Source organism: Arvicola amphibius, chromosome 1, assembly GCF_903992535.2.
Source record: "Arvicola amphibius chromosome 1, mArvAmp1.2, whole genome shotgun sequence".
In the NCBI taxonomy this organism is placed as follows: Eukaryota; Metazoa; Chordata; class Mammalia; order Rodentia; family Cricetidae; genus Arvicola; species Arvicola amphibius.
In genome coordinates, this window is record NC_052047.1 from 82,093,806 (window position 1) to 82,108,536 (window position 14,731).

The window sequence follows — 14,731 nt, forward strand, 5'->3', positions numbered from 1 at the left end:
ACTATCAAATCAGAGAACAAAGGCAGGAAGCCCCCCTTTCATTTTATTCACCGGGAAGGACTCTGCCCATTCCTTATCCACTGTCTGACTTCTCACCAAAGGAACATTTGCAAGATGAAAGATTTATATTCTGTGAAATATTTCACTTGTCATCACTGGGGACTCCAGGTTCCCCGGCTGTACCGTGGGTTCCCGGAAGGCTTCTTGTGCTGCCTCCCTCACAGGCAAAGCCACACTGCTCCCAAGTGGCTTCTGTGGAGAAGCAGAAAGCCAACTGTGGCTGCAGCCAAGCATTCCAGACCTGGGACAGCAGTTACCCTGGGGAGCTCAGCTCTCCCAACCCTAGGAAGACCCTATGTCTTGGCGAAAGTTCAGCATTTTTAAAGGTACAGAGTTTAAGACCTTCAGGGCTGTCAGCAAAAGAAAGTCCGGATTCAACCTGGACATCAGTAGAGTGAGGTCAGGAGACCCTTTTGTCCTTAAAAAAAGCAGACTAAAGAAAGCAAACATAATTGCAGGCAAAAAGCACACATTGGTACCTATTACTCTGGATTGTTTGCACCTGAAAAGGCAACTCTCTACTCCTCATGAATCTTCTCAGTCATTTGGGAAAGTAAGGCCATCATTATAAGCAAAAGCATTTTGCTGGTCTCATCCTTTTGCCAACAATGAAAAACATCACCTTCCTTTATAATGAATGACCTTGTGACACCACTGTCACTGAAGGGGACTGATCGCTTTTCCTGGCACTAGAATTGGTGCTGTCACAGTTTGGAGTGACTCTAAAATTAGAGAAGTAAAGGGCAGGGTGGGTAGGACAACAACATAGGCGATTCACCCCAGAAAGACCCTCAGACCACACTCCTGCCTTCCCCTCCCCACACCCAAAGCTCAGGCTGTGCTCCAGGTAAATTAAATTCCAAGCTCGGTGATGGGTGCCGGAACCCATACCTTCTGAAGTTCTGCAGGTATCTGAGCACTGTAGTCTGATGCTAAATTCTTAATTCTAGCTCTACCTAAGACTCACCGGGAAAGCCAGGAAGCACGGACCCATCCTAGGCTCCACCTAGGCCACCCAGATTAGAACATGGGACAACAGTGTCCCATGCTTTGTTAAAGAGATTCCAAAGAGCTGAAGGTTAAGAATAAACTCACGTTTTGGTTTGATGACTTCATTTTTTGCAAGAGTATGTTCACAGACATACCAAAAAATAAAATAATAAAATAGAGAGAGAGAGAGAATAAAGAGTCAGTGGCTGGAGAGATCACTCCCCTGTTTAAGGCTGACTCATAACCAAGAGAATAGTTACTCTGGGCATGATTGCACACACCTTCAACCCTAGCAGTTGGGAGGCAGAGGTAGGTAGATGTCTGTGAGTCCAGACTAGCCAGGGCTACATAATAAGACCCTGTCTCAAAATAATAATAATAATAATAATAATAAATTTAATTTTAAAAGAAATAGGGAGCTTTTTAAATACACATTTGGACATGAAGTCTCCCAAATGCTACCTTCCAATAACAACCAGCCTATCACTCTGGAGCATGTATAAACAAAGAGAATGGGACCCAAGGCCTCCATGGTCTTCCTAACCGTGGCCCAGCAGATCTGGAGCTACCAGGCAGTACCTAACAGTACACATTCCCTCACTAGAGGAGGCAGGAGACTGCCTCTCTCTTCATCACAAGACGCTCTTTTAACATTTCATTTTGCGAGTGCCTAAATTGGAAACATTTTCCTTATTAAACTAGATTTATGAAGTAACAATTACCTCATTTGCCCATTTTTTAAAAATTAATCAAAGATTTATTTAAGTCCCAATCAGAGGTGCTGACCAGTTAAAAACTACCCAGGGCTGGCGTCAAATTGCAAGAATGCCATGCCATCCCCCGGCAAAGGAAAGCCATGCTGGTCAGACCCACACAATTCATCTTAAATAGACAGACTCTTTTAAAAGCAAATTTGAAATACTAAACTGCGGGAAACAAATCACTACCACTGAAAGCTTGGGGACCGCTGAGGAGGAAGGAGGCAAGACGAGGAACAAGACCCCAGGGCAGCAGGTTGAAAGGGGAAGGGGTAGAGAATACGCGCAGGGTTCTACCACAATGCCACACGTCAGGGATTTTACTCTGACAATAATTGCCCGGGAATCCTTGTGCAAATGAAACCATCACAGTTGGACCCCATTTTCCCATTTGTAAGCAGAGAGGGGTTAAGATGAAGCAGGTCTCCTCGAGCTAAGCTGTGTGGATATTTGAGGCAGATTATTGCATGTGGGCCTGCCCTGTACTTAGCAGGACATTTGATGACACGCCTGGTCTCTCCCCACTATCTACTAGGCTCAGGCCTCCTTGCTATGACAATCACAAGAGTCCCTAGACAGCCAAATGTCGGCGCCACTGTCCCAGGGGCGTTCATTTTTGAAAATCCACAACTTAATGTGGAAGAAGCTGAGGGGTGGCTTGGGGGATTCAGGAACACACAGAAGAAGCCAAAGAGGATCCTGAACATGCAGAGCTGCCCATATGGAAGAGGTTGCCTGCTAAGCTGGAGCGGTCATCACCAGAGGAGCTTGTCTGTCAGAGTCAAGCTGAAATGCCTGACCCATTAAACCAGAACTCCGGGGGCTGCAAAGGTTCCACAGCTAACTCCAGTGTCACAGTTCAAAGGTCACCACAGGCAAGCCTAGTGGAAGACAGAAAGGACTGTCTGTCCCTCCCTCACAGTCTGATAACACTAGATTTCACTCAATGCACACAGTCAGACACCCCAGCTGTACAAAGCTCGGGAGCACAAGGTGTCCTCCAACACACCCCAAAGTGATTTTAACATACTCAATTTTAGACTCCAACCCTCTTGAGAGGACATACCAACTGTGTAATTTCTGCCTTCCTCTAAGAAGGGAACTTGGCTTTATTAATAGCAAATCATAAGCCTTCAACACACACACACACACACACACACACACATGCACAAATCCCAAGGGCAATTTCAAATTTTTCCTGTCATGAAATTCATATGTACTTCCAGACGAACAGAGAGCTTGGACACCTCGACCAAGCTGCAAAGTCAGTGTTTAGAGGAGGCTCCGTCATCCTGCTCAGAATCCTCTCCACAGTCCTGAACCTGAGACCGTGCCAGCTCTGGTCTCCAAACCATGACCATTGGATAGTATCCTGCCAAGAGATTAATTTATCCCATTTCTCGATTAGATGACAATCACACCCGAAGAAAACATGTTCCTGCTGGAGGAATGGCAACACACCCTCTGGACTCATTTCTGAGTGAGAGCAGTCTCTGGAGAAGGCTTGGAAGACGCTTAGACACCCAAGCAACGTGGCAGAGCCTCCACCAGGCTGACTTTACACAGTTATGAGCAGAGCAAGGAATACCTGGAATCCCGGGAATTCTGTGCCTACCAACTCAGACTCTTTGCACAGTGCTCGCTCACACTTATCTAAGAATAAGGTTGTGACACAAAAGTGTAAATCTTTCTTGATTTTTTTGTTTTATTTTGGTCTTCCATTTTGAATAAACATCAGAAATAATCAAACATTGAGCGTGCACGCTGCACCAGTTCTGGCCAAACATTTTAGATAAATCGTTCCATTCAGTCATCGCAAGAATTGAATTCAGTTGTCGCTGCTTTTATACCCGGTTTACTGATGATGAAACCGAGACTAACAGAAGTTGCCCGACTGTCCTCACCCCAGGGATGAGAACTCACAGCCGCGCTGACTAACGGCAAGAGCCTAAGTTCCTGCCCTGGATAAAACATGGCCTCATGCACCGTCTGCCCATTTGTCAGATCAGGAAGCTTCCCCACGGAGAATTGCAGAGTTCTCTGGAAGCTTGTACGGCTTGCTCCTAGAAACAGTACGAAGGACAATGTGAGACACCTTACACAGAATCGCCATTAAATACAGGTTCCTGGGCCCCATGTCGCTCCCATCACATCAGAAGTTGGGGTAGAAAAGTAGCCAGGGCAGGAATCTGTATTGCGAGCACTCTCTTGGGTGGTTTGGACTGTTTGGGCTTGAGAACTGCTCCCTAGAATCAGTAGAGTTCAGCATCCACAAAGCACAGCCTGGTGCAAAGCTCTAAGAAAGAAATCTCTCTCCAGAATCGCAGAACAGATGAACTGCAAAACTCAGTCGGCAAAGGAAGAAATTTTTCAGTAAGGCAGCTCCCTATTCAAAAATCCCTGAATGTATTTTGGCATTTTTGATTTTAGACCTAAACCCACTCACCAGAATATATCACAGTTTGCACTGAGAATCTGCCTCCCTCTGGAGACCAGAAATCTGTTTTATTAATACCACTTAAGCTGTTATTCAAAGCTCTGAGCAGTTAGAACATATGCAGACACCTCTCTTTCTCGCTCTCTCTCTCTCTCTCTCTCTCTCTCACACACACACACACACACACACACACACACATCCTTACACAAATTTGAGTAAACACTGTGTAACCAGAAAATGAAATTGCTCTCAAATAACCATTATGACTTTCCTTATATGCTCACATTACAATAAAATTCAGAGTGAGGCTATCAGTGGAGAAGGAAATCACCAAGCAGGCGTTCCTCAGCTCGATGTAAGCCCTTAAGGGATGGGGTAGCATCCTACTCCTGTCTGTCTCTGTAGTAGCTCCAAGCACATAGTAGGCAATTAATCCAGTCTTGCACTAATGAAGAAGAAAGGATGCTGTGTGCAGGAATTGGTGAGCAGATCAATTCCCCCAAGGAGAAGACGCTCACCCCCTACACAGCTGTGGACATGGCTGTTCTTCAAAGACAAAAGAAAAAGAGGGCTCATCTCTAACTGCCTGGCTTCTCCCAGTAACACTTCTCAAATCCTGAAGCTGTGCCTCTTTGCATCAAAAGACAGTCGCCTAACTTCTCCTGCATACACATAAAACCCAGAATGAGCCTCTAAATGAAAGCCAGAATAAAAATACAAAGGAAAGAAAGGAACAAGAGGATAGACTGGTTTTGGGGGGGAGAGGGACAATAACAGCATACAGCCCACCAGGGCATGGCAAAATATCAAATTTTCATTTAGAGCTGTCTTTATGGTTAGAGTTTTGCTTCTCTGCTATGTATGAATTTCATATTCTTCCTTACAATAAAACACATTCATTCTCCCGCCTTGGTCCCTCTGCTCTCCACGTAGCGTGAATAGTCACACAGTCTCTATTAGCTACAAATGCATGTGCACATGTACACACACAGGCCCATGTGTGCATGTGCGTGCGCACACACACACACTCACACACACATACATACACATACAAGTCTACACCACACCAAAGGTCGGCTTATTGTTCCCTAGGAATGCATCAGAGTAGGAAATTTCCAAACCAATGCAAATAAATACTAAGGCTGATTCTTCCTCAAGAGCGTCAGGATGTTTCTGGCCACTGGGACTAGCTCTAAGTTGGTGTGTTTAGAGCATCACACTCAGACCTCTACAAACCATAACCACTCCAGCCTCGGGGATACCCAAGGACCATCTGCATCTAAACCCCTCACTGTACAGACGAGGAAATCAAGTTCAAATTGAATGTGCAACTTCCTGTTAACTAGCAGAAGATGAGTCATCACCAAGTACCCAATCCAATCTCTACCCACTGAGCCACAGCGAGACCAGTGTCTTGTACTTACCACAGTGGTTCTCAACCTTCCCGATGCCGTGACCCTTTAATACAGTTCCCCACCTTGTGGTAACACCCAACCATAACACTTTTCATCTCTACTTCATGACTAATTTTACTGCTGTTATGAATCATCGTGTAAATATCTGTGTTTTCCGATGGTCTTAGACCAGCCCTGTGAAAGAGTCATTTGATCCCCAAGGAGGTCACAACCCACAGGTTGAGAACCACTGACTTAGTAGGTTCCTGGCAGCTCTACAGAAAATCCATTCGGTTCTCTCAGTCATGAGAGCAGGATCTAAATCCAATTATACTAAATAATTATCAGTCGTTGTTGCAGTTCCTAAGGAATGCTGGATGCCAACAAACCAATAGGATTGGACTTGACATTGGTCTAAAACTACCTTTTGTTTGATCTCTTCTTTAAAGCAACAGTGGCTAAAGAGAATAAAATTTCAGGCTCAGGCGTCTACACACTAGCTGTTCCCATTGGCGCCAATCCTTCACTCTGCAGCTTCTCCAGCGTCAGCGTCATGGGGATTTGACAAATCCACACATTGATTTAATGTGCCAGCGTGTGGCTTGAGATTCTGCATTTCCAACAAGCCCAGGTAACCCCGGTGCTGCTGGCGACAGGTCACGGTTCCGGTAGCAAGATTAGCAGACCATCCCTCCCAACCACTGCTGTTTGAATGAGTTCACCCTCAGAAGTCTCTGACACTTGGTCTTCCTGGAGGAAGTATGTCACTGGGGGTGGCCTTTGAGGAAGGAAGTATGTCACTGGGGTGATCTTTGAGTTGAGGTTCCACCATTCTGAGCTAGCTCGGTTTACCTCCTGATTGTAGTCTGAGATGGGAGCGCTCAGCTGTTCCTGCTGCCATGCCTTCTTTCCGTCAGGGACTCTAAGCCTCTGCAACTATAAGCCCAATCAAATGCTTCTTTTATAAGTTGTCTTCATCTTGTTGTTTTATCACAGAAATAGAAAAGGGACTAAGACATTGACCAAAATAGCACCATCATTTGAAGCCAGGTGACCAAAGATGGAAGCAAAGCCCAGCCATGGGTCCGTAAACGCAGTCCTCATAACAAAAGCGGTAGAACAGTCCTGGGTAAAAAGATTTAGTCCCTGACCAACTAAAGAGTGTCCTTTGTGATGTAAGTCTATCCTATCCACCACTGTGGGTCATGTGACAGAAGTCTGCACAGGAGTTCCAGAAGCTTTCCTAGAGAAGTAAGTGGCAGAGGAGAGTCTACATCTCTGTATTAATGCTGAAGATTGCAGACTAAGTGAAACCAGAACACCCTCGCTTACAAACAGCTTCTGTGCCAAGTATGGGGACACAGAAAGATCACTAATGTGCACCGCAGAGAACCCAGGCTGAGGCTAACCCTACCCCTGCTTCGCTAAACAAACCAAATCATGTCTAACAACTTTGCTTCAAAAATAGCGTGTGGGCCAGAAGGACATTCGCTTCAGAAAATCAAATGGGCAACTTAATTTCAACCTCTCTGATTAAGTCGATACTAGCTCGTCTGTGAACACGCTTCCAAGATTTCCCCAAGGGAACTGGGTGGTAACACGGAGAGCATGACCATTTATTTGGCTTAAGGAACATATTAATTTATCTGGTTTATAGAATTTAAACATCTGACGAATGACAGTGGGGCTGATTTTATTCATCAGCTAATTGCTTTGCCACCTGGAGCTGAAGCTTTATATATGCAGCTTATAAAAGATCTGAAAAGGGTCTCAATTATTCTTTAATTTGTTCCTTGAATATAAAGTAGGAAAAGCTGGCTTAATCAAACATTGTCTCAATTCTCCTGGGATATGTCTGGTTACCTTATAACAAGGTACGCTTTCATTTAATCATACGATATGATAATTCCCCACTTTCGAGCCAAGTATCCTCTTAGTTACAATCAATTTTCCACTGAAAAAATAAACATTGTCTCTTTACTGAAATCCCGGTAGAGAAAAATAGCCCTTTTTTAATGAAACTTGCTGCCCATACAACCACACTAGGAATTTCTGTGTAAGAATCTATTAAACCTCCTAATTTAACATTGCTGGTAAATTGCAGAATAAAGCAAGTTCCGTGAGCAATTCTCAGTGCACATACCATTCTTGGCACATGAGGAAGAAAACGGATAATGAACGCATGTGTGCAGATACACAGCACACACGCATACACGCGCGCGCACACACACAAACACACAGCACTGCTGGGATCTATTAAGCCTCACTTAATAAATGTTTTAATCAACTTGGATTCTGTAATTTATCTGAGGGAGGAAAAAAAGGAGAAACTAGCAGTCATGCAATTTCTTTAATCGCACCAAGTGAATCCAAAATGCCGGCATGTTCTAGTGGGCTGCATGAGTCCCAAAACGTAAAAGAAGTACCTAGTAAGCAAGAGAGATGCTCCTGAGCTGCAACCTTGCATCAAGCTGTAAGTTAGACCCTAAAGACACTCTATAATGACCCAGGGGTTGAAGGGGGAAGTCACATGGTTGGCCCCTATCTTACCAATTGTCTCTTAAGTAGTCCGGGAAAAGACGACACAGTTGCCGAAATGGGTAGGTCAAGGGAAACTGAGGCCAAGGATTGCACAGGCTTCTGGGAGAAGACAAGGTCATCAGTTAGCATCCCATCTGAAAATAAAACAGAGTTTCTGGGACCTCTGGCCACTGAAGACAGAAATACAAGCAGGGAAAACTCAAGCCAAAGGGGGTCTTTAGTCAACTAAAAGAGACCAGAATACAGACAGAGGATTTGATGAGCAGTAATGCCAAACACCAAGAGCCTGGGTTAGAGGTGGAGGTTCAGAGCAAAATCTACCCTGTTTAATCATCTTCTAATGTCCCTAGAACCAGGCCTCCTTAGAAGTCCTGTGTTGGTGAACAGTAAAGGCTAGTCAAACGAAACCCCGAATGCCCAAACCGGAAGAGATCCTAAGTATGTGAAAATAACACGAGTCCCCAGACATCTGGATGCAGTATGGCTTGGGATATGAGAGCTAGGGCTTCAGAATTGGATCCTAACCCTGTGGTTCGCTAGCTCTATTTCTCTGAGAAGTTTGGTGCCTACAAAAAAGGAAATAGCTGTTGTACCATAGGGTTGTGAGGGGCTTGAATGAGATAAGCCATAGAAAGAGGTGACAATGGCGTACATTTCCATCAGCTCCCTCCCCGACCACATACTGCCCCAAATTCCCTATTCAATCCGTGCCAAATGTGGGTTCTTTGCCAGCTAAGGCAGGTCATGATATTGCCCAAGAAAGCATAGAGAGTGTGATCAGTTCAAACATCTGGAAAAAAGCCAAACATCTGCCTTAAAGACGGAGGCTCCTTCTGCCACAAGTACACTCTGTTCTCCTTCAGAAGTCCCTTCTAGAACCAGCCTCGCTGCCCCTCTCTGGTATTGTCGAATCCGACCAACGTCCTATCCCATGAATGAAACAACTGCAAGCTGGGGGCGGGGAAGACCAACGAACCAAACCGGAATGGCTTCCACTGGCTTACAGGTAAGGCCGCTAGCTGCTTCTCCCCTTTCAGGCTGAGCTTCCCAGATATGAATTGCTAGACAGCTGTTGGTTGCTTATAGATACATCCACTCCGACCACCACCACAAGCAGCTTCATTGGAAGGAAAGCCATGCCATATCTGGTAAATCCATAACCAAACCCAAATCCTTCCTCCCCAGCAGTGAGCACGAGGAGAAATGGGTGGGGCTGCACTTGAAGCTCTCTGAAGACAAAAGACTTCGCACGGCTTTAACTGAGCTGCCCTTCCTTCCCCAGTACACCCCTGTGTGCTCCTTTACTTACCTCTTCCACATATTAATCCATAACCATGTCCCATATTTCCTCTTTCCCTTAATAGCTTTCAGTCATTGCATGTCAGCAAATGTGTCTCCATTAAAGAGGAAGGAAACAGGGATTGGAGGACAGAAGCAGGGAGACGAGCAGAAAGATCATTCTGATGCATTCTTGTCTAGTTCTCCTTCACCAGGCTGGATGCGTAGCTCACTGGGAGAGTGCTTGCCTAGCACGTGAGAGGCCCGAGTTCAATCTTCAGCACGTCACCTCCCCCAAAGGAAAATATTTTCATCTGTCTACAAGTACTATTTAAGATCAGCTCGCCAGCTGGGCGGTGGTGGCGCACGCCTTTAATCCCAGCACTCAGGAGGCAGAGGCAGGCGGATCTCTGTGAGTTTGAGGCCAGCCTGGTCTACAAGAGCTAGTTCCAGGACAGGCTCCATAGCTACAGAGGAACCCTCTCTTGAAAAAACAACAAAAAAAAAAAAAATCAGCTTGCCAAGTGGTGGCCAGGAGGGTGCTAAACTGTGTCTAAAGGTTTATGTAGAGTCTGAAGAAAGGGTACTCCTGCAACACAGGTGCTCCCTCGCCTTTCAGAATCAACTTTTTCCTATGTGGAAGCAAGACAAATACTTGGAACAATTCCTCAGTGATTCAAAGATGGACACGGTTATGGGGCAACTCCAGCAGGATCCTGGAGGTACTGTTTAAGGTATCAGGCACAGGATAGAAGGCTTGAGAATCTATAATGGTAATCCAAGGCCCAGTCTATACTTTGAGTGGATCTCAGCCGTCTGAGAATGGGGGACAGTAGGCTTGGAGCAAATGTTGGTATCAAAAGCTAAATTTGGGCAATAAGCCAAGTCTGGGGCAGCAGGCACATGAGAACACCCTTAGGTACCACAAGCTAATGAGCTCATATTTTCTCTCTCTGTTCTTCCCTAGGCGCTCATCGACACAATCAACAGCTGAGGGATTTGATTATTTCATAAACTCAGGTAGCATGCTAGATTTTCTCTCTTTCACTTATTGGAATATGGCTTGGTTATTATTAACTGTTTGGCAGGGGGCTTCCCCCCAACTCCTGGCATAAGCCCCCTCCCTTGGAAGTTGCCCTAGTCCAAACTTTACCTCCAAGAAAACCCACCAAATGGTGACCCCTCCCTAGGGAGGGTCAAGACCACTCCCATGGACAATTTAAACTGCCCCCCCCAGAGAATGAACAGGTGGTATTTCCCCCCCACATTTTGCATGGTCTTCCCTTCTCTCTCTTCCCCTCTCCATGTTTTCCATGGGCCAGCCGAGAGTATTGTCATCTATTGAACATGGGCATCTTTTAATTCAGTCTGATTTGGTCTGATTGGGACTATTTGTGTCAGCAGAGAGGTTTGTTGGCCAGAAGAAAATACTTAACATTAACTTTATTTTATTATTTATGTATATGGGTGTCTTGCCTGCATGTATGTTTATGTTTCCACATGTATGCCTGATGTCGGTGGAAGCCAGAAGAGAGCGTCAGCTCCCCCGGGACTGGAATTACAAATGGTTATTGAGCCACCATGTGCATGCCGGGAACTGAACTCTGGTCCTCTGGAAGAGCAACAGGTGTTCCTAACCACACAGCCAACTCTCCAGGCCTAGTTTGGCAATTTAAAGAAAGCCAAAATAACAAAGGCTTAGCCAAGATAGATTTGTCACTTAGAGGAAGCCTAAACTTTGGAGATGGGGCCCTGCTACACAAAGTTGTCAAAGGCTGCATCCTGTACCCTTGCACTGTCATCACTGAGATGGTCCCTTTCTGCGCGTGGACATGCTCGCCATCATAAGCATTCTTCAAGGACATGACGGCTTATACACACCTTTCAAGCAAAAGTCTGTCATATATGGCCTTATCTAGCAGTAAGAAAGTTTCAGGACTATGGTCACTATTATGAAAGAAGCTTTGGATTTCTAAAAAGAATAGACATTGGACCAGCTAGCAAACCAAGTCACACACCAATGACCCCACCTCAGGACTACCAGCATCCACAGCTAGATGAACAAGATGGAGTTTGTCCACAAAGTGGGATAGTAAATGCAATTAAATATTCAAAGATGTGTGTGAAATGGGACGCTAAATAAAAGAAGCCAATGATAAAGGACCATATGTTAAATTATTCCATTTACGAATATTAGTCATGATAGGCAAATCTATAGAAATGAAAAGATAATGCATGATTGCCTGAGGTTGGAGGAACAGAGGGAGAGGAGGAATGGTGGCCAAAAGACTTCCTTCTGAAGAGATAAAAGCACCCTAACGTCAGCTATGACTGCGACTACACAATTATAAATAAAGTGGATTCTACACTATAAATAAGCAAATTATATCTCAATAAATCCGTTTTAAAAAGAAACAGTCCCTTAAGCATTTTCATCCTCATTCCCAGTCCTAAATATTTCCTATTTAGATCTAATTTTAGCAGTGTGTGATGGATAAACGTGCATCTATTTGATCTTCTAAGTCTAGGTCTATTGAATTCCCTGTAGGTCTGCAACCCTTCTGTATCTACTTCCTACAGAGCCAGAATGAAATGTTAAAGATGTCAATTCTATTTCAAAATGTTTGCTTCAAGAGATGGACCAAGACACAGGTAAATAGACAATGTACAATATTCTTTCTTATCTTCAGTTACTAAGAGTTCTTATAACCTGTAATGTCTAGAGTACTGAGTTTGCTTTATTAAAATTAAAAAGTAAAGACTGGGGAAATGACTCAATAGTTAAGAGCAATGGCTGCTCTTCTAGAGGACCCAGGTTCAAGTCCTAGCACCCACATGATGACTCACAACCATCTGTCACTCAGGCAACACAATGCCTTTGTCTGGCTTTCACAGGCACCAGGTATCAAGTATTTTCTTGACAACAAACCTCTCCACCGACACAAATAATCCCAATCAAACCAAATCAGACCAAATTAAAAGATACCCAGGTTTAATTGGTTGCCTGTGTTCTCGGGTGGTCCTAGGAAAACATGGGAGGGGGGAGCTGAAACAACCACCGGAGAGGAAAAGGGAAGACCACGTGTTTATTCTCTGGGGGCAGTTTAAATAGCCTGTGGGAGTGGTCTTGACCCTCCCTGGGGAGGGGTCACCATTTGGCAGTGGAATTTGGACTGAGGTAACACCCAGGGGAGGGAGCTTGGAATGGAGTTTTCTGCTCAGCATTCCAAAAATGCATGCCAGGGGGGATGGTATCCTGATTAAATATTCCAGGCTCTTTGTGTAAAGGGGTGTCAAGGAGATGAAGTGATGCTTTTGACCAAATACCGTACACAATACACATACACATATGCAGGCAAAGCCATACACAAAATCAAATCAAATTTAAATTAAAAATAAATTAATTAAATTAAAAAGCAAATGTCTAGGATACCTAAATAACCAGCCAGCAAAGGAAACAGAGAATGACTCTGCCCATACTCATACTGGGTAGCACCCACTCTCTGGTGGCTAGCCATTTCTGAACACCGCGTTTATGCAACATCATCTGATTTTCCTATGTTTGCAAATGCAGCTGCTACCCAGGCTTTTTGAGCTGGGCATCTGCTTAGCAGGAAATTACATCATCACGGACCATGAAATCATGTTGAGATACCTCTCTGAGAACCCCCGGTCCCAGCAGAAAAGGTGGTCTCAGTAAAGAGACCCTAACAAGGAAGACAGAGCAAAGCACTCTGGCTCCAGCTTGTGCCTCCTCCCTCCCTCCCGCCTCATTCACCTTTCCCCTGGCTGCTCCTCACCAAACAGAAGTTCCCTAGAAAAACAATAGAGTTCTTTTCTTTAAAATACAAAAGAACATTAGGAGCACACATGCTATCTGTTAACAATGGATAATTGAGGGTGATGGGAATACCCTTGGTTATGATTATTTTTGCAGTCCAGGCTTTATCTTCACAGCTCTCTACAGTGACCTCTCTGGGCCTCCACTCAGTGACTCCCCTGCCACACGTCTGTCCTCAGGAGCTTTCCTTAGCCTCAGAGGAAGCTTCCACAATCCCTTTCAAGTGTCTTCCTTGACAAAGCCAGACCCACAAGGCCAAAGCTGCTGCATTCTGCTTGCTGGGGCTGGACTGTGGCCCCCTCCTTGACTTGCATTTGTATAAGCCTTCCCTTGTTGTTTAGGCCTTTTTCTCAGAGCTTGCAGGATTCGCTGAGTGGGTCTTTCCCTGAGGTAGGCCACCACTCTTTTCCTCCTCAAACTACATTTTCTATTTCTCTTTCCCTTGCTTGCTCCTTCTCACTATAGCTCTACAGAAGAGTGAGCACCAGTAACCACATGACAGTCAATAGCAGGCTGCCTTAAAGTCTCCTCTGCCGATGACATTAGTCCAAAACTCCTTAATGTAGACTCAGGCAGATTCTTAGAACAAGGGCAGAAATGCAACCACATTCGTTGCCGAGATGTCCCAAGGATGGCCTGTAGGTCACTTGCTAATATTCTTCCCCTCTGAAACCCCTTGAGCTGGGCCTGCATAGTCCAAATCACCCACAGCACTACTGTCTTTCATGCTCCTACTAGAATGGCCTAGTAAGGCCCCTTAAAGTATTTGACCACTTTTCTAGTCCAAAGTCTCAGAGTCTTCCATATCACTCCAGACAAAAGCACGGTAGTCTTGCCTCAGCAAAACCTGTGTTTTGTCTCTGGTAACAAATTCCATCTTGACATTATTATTTTATGACAAAACACCATGACCAAAGCAAGATGGAGAGGAAAAGGTTTATTTAGCTTACTCTTTCACATTACTGAAGGAACTCAGGATGGGGAACTCAGTCAAGGCAGGAACCTGGAGGCAGAAGCTGATGCGGAGGCCGTGGAGGGTGCTGTTTACTGGCTTGTTTATAGTTTTGAAGGGTTAGTCTGTGATCATCAGGGTGAGAATCAGACAGGCATGGCACTGGAGCAATAGCTGAGAACTTTACATCCTGATCCCCAGGCAACAACAGAGAGAGACTGCTCCTGGTGTGGGCTTTGTAAATCTCAAACCCCACTCCCACTGACACACGTCCTCCAACGAGGCCACACCCATATTTCTTCCCAAACAGATTCACTCCTTGGTGATGAAGGAGTGAATTTATGAGTCTATAGGGGGCGGGGGGCATACATATAGTGTGTATGTATATTATGTATTTGTTGCTTTTTTGTTTGTTTTTGTTTTTGACACAGGAACTCACTATGCATCCCTAGCTGGTCTAGAACTTGCTATGTAGACCAG